Genomic DNA, 5,663 nt, shown 5'->3' with positions numbered 1-5,663 from the left:
CAAAAAGCTGCAACATTCCTGCTGTTTTCTCCACTGAAAACATGCACTTTAGTCCCGAGCAAAGGGGAGTCAAGAGCGTGAAAGAGGGAGGGAGTGAGAAACTCCTGCTCATTCTGGATATGATGCAGCTGGACATCTAAATTGACAAATATCCTCATGGACACAAACAAAGGTTGGCTGCACAAGTCCCACAGCAGAGCGTGTTAAGGATGACATGCCACTTCCCTGTGACCCCTCACCCTGGACTGACAACTTGCTCATTTACAATCTTGTTGGCTCTTTAAAAGGTGGATATAAATATAATCCACTCCAATTTTATTTGTTAAGCACGTTTAAAATAACCACAGCTGACCAAAGTGCTGTACAGAACAAAAAAGCTCAAGACATAAAATGTTAAATAATATAAATGAAATAAGACATAGAAATATATGAAATATAAATATATAAAAATAAAATATAAATAATAATATAATATATATATATATATATATATATATATATATATATATATATATATATATATATATATATATTATATATGTATATTATAATATACTGTATATATCATAGTATATATTATATATATAATATATAATTAATATAATATTTATAAATATATATAAATATGTCTATTATACATAAAATAAAGTTAACAATCATACCATCACTCAATAAAATAGGATAAAATAAAAGATTAAAGAATAAAATAAAGAATAAAAGGATAAAATTAAAGCTGCAAGCAGCGATGAACGGGCCCTCGCACCCTTGTGCACGTTCAGGCTGCAGTGGAAGCGCTTGTATGACTTGCATGTAGATTCTTCAGGCCTGGATATTTAGCGGATGACACCACCCACGAGTCTCTATATCAAACCATTCAAAAGTTATGGCAGAAAGTAGGAACTATCAGATATCGACCAATCAGATGAAGGGGCAGGGCTAATTTGCACCAATTATGTTCAAGGACTCAAAACCGAGTCCGATGAAACCACCCACGACTGTTTATGTCAAATATAGCAGAAAGTAGGAACTATCAAATATGGAACAATCAGATGAAGGGGGGGCGCGCTTTTTGGCGTCGCCACGGTAATGCTTTTGACGGAGAAAAGTAATGCGCATCGTCGCAGGATGGAGACGCACATTTTGATGTATAACACACCTGGGTGCACGTTACGGTTCGGGCGAAGAAGCGGCCAAAGAAATGGCATAAATTGTGCCAAAATTAAACGATTAATTGAAAATGGCCGACTTCCTGTTGGGTTTCGGCCATGGCTCCAAGAGACTTTTCTTTAAGTTGCAACATGATACAGGTGTGTACCGATTTTCGTGCATGTACGTCAAACCGTATTGTGGGGCTTGAGGCACAAAGTTTTCTAGGGGGCGCTGTCGAGCCATTAGGCCACGCACATTAATGCAAACCATTAAATATCACATTTTTCACCAGGCCTGGCTTGGTGCAAAATTTGGTGACTTTTGGGGCACGTTTAGGGGGGCAAAAAGGCCCTCATTTCGTCAGAAGAAAAACGACGAGAACGAGAACAATTCCTACAGATACAATAAGGCCTTCTCACTGTAAGTGCTCGGGCCCTAATAAAGTCAACTGTCTTGCTAAGTGTTAAAATCCAAGGAGAAAAGGTGGGTTTTCTATAATTTCACCACTTCTACAGTAAAAATGTCAAGCTTTAGTCAGAGAAAAATGTTTGATGAATGAAAGGAACAATTTCAATGTCTTACCCACCAAAGTTCAAATCCTTGCAGTGAGATTTGGTTAAAACTGACATTTACAACAGATTAGTGGCAGCAGAGCTTCCCAGCACCCGCCGGTACGAAACGTGCGCCGCGCTGGAGGAGGAAGGTAAAAGGACAACAGAAAAGCTGCCATTTTAAGGGACATTTTTGTTTACAGTTTGTAACAAAGTTTAATGAGTATTGTAATGTTCTAATATTAAAGGTCTGTTTTCACTGATGCAGACGACCTGATGCTGCTTCTGGAGTCTATTATAGATGTCCTGAGGCAGTTTATGGGATGTCATCTATGTCACTAGTGCGAGTAATTGCTCATGCAGTGAAATCTAATAATAATCTTTATTTGTCAGCATATATCAGCATATATCAGAATAATTCATAATGCTGGTTTTCGTGAACACACCAATTCATTATTCTTCATTTCTAAAATGATCACATTTTTTGACAGTGGAATTCCAAACAACACAATTCATGTATAAAGCTAGGAACAACTTATTACCATATCACTTACAGGAAATGCTTTATGACAGAGAGGGGAGGTATAATTAAGGGGTACAACAATGAAAAGATTTTCTATATCCGTCAGTGGAGTTAAACTAGGGAACAGAATGGATTCAGAATTAAAACAATGTCCAAACATTAACCAGTTTAAAAACAAATATAAAAACATGATTTTCACAAGGTACAAAGAGGAAGGGGTTTAGCGCCTTTAGGGGCCTGATATAACACTATTTGGTGAATGGGAATCGGAACATAATGAATATATAAATATATTATCCTTGATAGGTGGTTAACGGCCTGTGGACTCTGCCCTCTGCTGAAAAAAAACATTTATTGCGATGATTCAGGGATCTTTATCACAGGGGGGACAATTATGTTGTTTAAACCTCCCAAATGCTGAGCTGAAAAAGAGAGTAAATATTTGAAGCCAACTGAAGTGAGACTGCAAACTGTACAAAACCACACAAGAAATGTAGCCATAGATTCCCCAGAACAGGGAACCGGCATTTCAGGACTGGACCAGAATTGAGCGATGCTGGATGCTCCTGCTTCAGGGGAAGTGGCCATAATTCTGAAGAAGCCATACCTGTTGTTTCCTGGGACTCAGGAGCGTATTCTTCAAAAGAAAAACGCTTCATAACCGGTTACCAAACCTGCAGGGGGCGCTCTCAGCGTAACAGCTCAATGGACAGACACACGGGATGTAGAGAGAGACCGAACAGCTGACTGAACCACAGTGTTTACATCCATGGTTTAAACATACAGCGGGAACGGTAATGTGATATAATGTGGTTTATATCACTGTACAACGCTGTACATTACGAGACGTTTCTTTATTATATTTTAACGTTACACTAGCTGTTCGGCATCTCTCTACATCCCGTGTGTCTGTCCATTGAGCTGTTACGCTGAGAGCGCCCCCTGCAGGTTTGGTAACCGGTTATGAAGCGTTCTTCTTTTGAAGATGGTTTCTTGTTTTATATCGTTTTGTGCTTTGCATCGTTCCTCTATTTGCAGCGTTTGATGATGCTGCATTTGTCTTTGTTTTTTGCAGCACGTTTTTTCATTTGCACCACGTTCCTCTTTTTGTACCTCGTTTTGAGTTTGTGAATTTGAATCGTTTCTGTACTTGAAGCCGTTTTCCTTAACTGAGACGCATTAGGCCGTTGCAGTGCGTTTGGCCCTTGTCAGCCCCCGTACATAAGCGAACTAAGCGGCTGCTTAGGGCCCCGTGACCACTAGGGGGCCCCCAAGAGTTAAAAAAAAATAAATAAATAAAAAATAAAATTATTTTTTTTAGGTGTGAGTGATGATTCATACATTATCAAAGGTATGTTATTGTACAAAAACACAATAATTAATATTATTACATAAACAATATTATGTTAACAGACTAGAGTAGATACTGCCTCTCAGCTCCAAAGCTCCACTGGTCATGTGTTCATTCAACCGTACATTGTTGCACATGGCACTTCCCATCTGAGGAGTAGGTTGAAGGCCCACCATGTTGCAAAAACTGACTTATCCGTCAGGAGCTGAGAAAAGAAAGAGGAGGAGGATGTTTATCTCAGTTGAGTGATTTTAATTATAGCTCTAGTTTTTGTAGTACTTTGTTGTTGCACTTAATTGTTGTTGTTCCACTTAAAATTGTTGTTGCACATTGCTGTTGCAGTTTATTTAAAACCAAAAATAAAGTAGATAACAATGGTAAAAACATGCCAGGCTGACAATAGGATGATGGAAACAACACTGCTGCAACTGTGCAGCTCTCTGACCTTTTATCTGTTGCTTCTCTGTGTGGCCAGTAGGGGCAGTTGCTGACTTTGAAAAATATTAATTGAAAGATTTTCCTGCAAGTTTGTTAATCTGTTGTTGCTTCCATGGTCTTAATCACTGTGGATTACAATCTAACTACAACAAAAAGTTCTTACATCTAGTTTTACAAATATATTTTTAATGACAGGGAATAACATGAAATATGTTTATAGTGGGTGTGTGAATGATCAATAATCAGTATTATTGGCAGTAATAAGGGGCACCCAAAATCACATTTTGCTTAGGGCCCATGGAGGATTGGACCGGCCCTGATCTCATGATTCTGCTTCTCTTCAGCCTTTTGGGAAACAAATGTTCTTCCTCGAGAGTCCAGTAGCTAATTCTCAGGATAAATGGAGTGAATCAGTAATAATGGAGGGATGCTGCAGATTCCTGAGCCGAGCATGTGGCGTTCATGGTCCTCAGTGTTGCCTGTCTCCTTTGAGATGTGAGAGATGCTGGTGAAACTGCATTGTGTGTGGTTGCTGTCTTCACTCGGATTGCCCTTTGACCTCTGACGTCAAACTGTCTTCCACAATCCAGGATTAAAGCCTTCCTCGGTTCCTCTTAATTAATGATTTAATTTCCTCTGAAACGCATCAGCTCCAGTTTTGTTAAAAATATATTTTTATTAGGGGGGTATAGGCACAGTAGAACAGGAATCAATGACACATTTACATTGAGTGTCATATTATTTCTGTATGGCAATCTACAATATATAGCATATTTGACACCATAAAAATACTGTGCATCTCGATGGATTGAGAAAAATTCAATTCAATTCAATTCAATTCAATTCAATTCAATTCAATTTCATTTTATTGTCCCCCAGAGGGGAAATTCGCTTTACAGGGGGGGGGTAAAACCAAGAAACATAAAACATAAAAGGCACAAAAACACAGAGCACAAAGATATTCAGTACAGTCTACCTCCTAGGATGTTTTTCTTAATTTATGGACAAAACATTACACAATTCAACGAAAATAATAATATTAATAATGATAAATAAATAACTGAAAATTCTAATTATAATAATTAAGTATTAAATATGGAAGCGTAATGCTGCCAACAATAAATTATCACGTTATAACGTGAAATGTTTATTATTAGAACAATAAACATTTCACGTTATTACAATATACAAACTTATCACGTTATAACGTGAAAAGTTTATTGTTAGAACAATAAATGATCAAGTTATAACGTGAAAAGTTTATTGTTAGAACAATAAATTATCACGTTATAACGTGATAATTTTGTATATTGTAATAACGTGAAAAATTTCACGTTATAACGTTAAATGTTTATTGTTAGAACAATAAATTATCACCTTATAACGTGATACTGATATTTTTTTCTTTTTCTGGCGTGGCAGCATTACGCTTCCGTAATTAAAGGTACACAGTATAAATTAAAAAAAAATGAAGAAAAAGAAGAAGAAAAAAAACAAAACAAAAAAACAAAGAATAGGTAACCAAATAAATAAAAAGGAAGAAGAAAGAGAGAAAAGAGAGAGAGAGTGGGGGCAGGGACTGGAGAGAGCGGAAGAATGTAAGAAAGGGAAGCAAAAGGGTGGTCACATTAAATTCTCTTTGTTTTGCTCA

The sequence above is a fragment of the Cololabis saira genome, chromosome 24 (genome assembly GCF_033807715.1).
Source record: "Cololabis saira isolate AMF1-May2022 chromosome 24, fColSai1.1, whole genome shotgun sequence".
In the NCBI taxonomy this organism is placed as follows: domain Eukaryota; kingdom Metazoa; phylum Chordata; class Actinopteri; order Beloniformes; family Belonidae; genus Cololabis; species Cololabis saira.
This window is presented reverse-complemented; position numbering follows the sequence as displayed.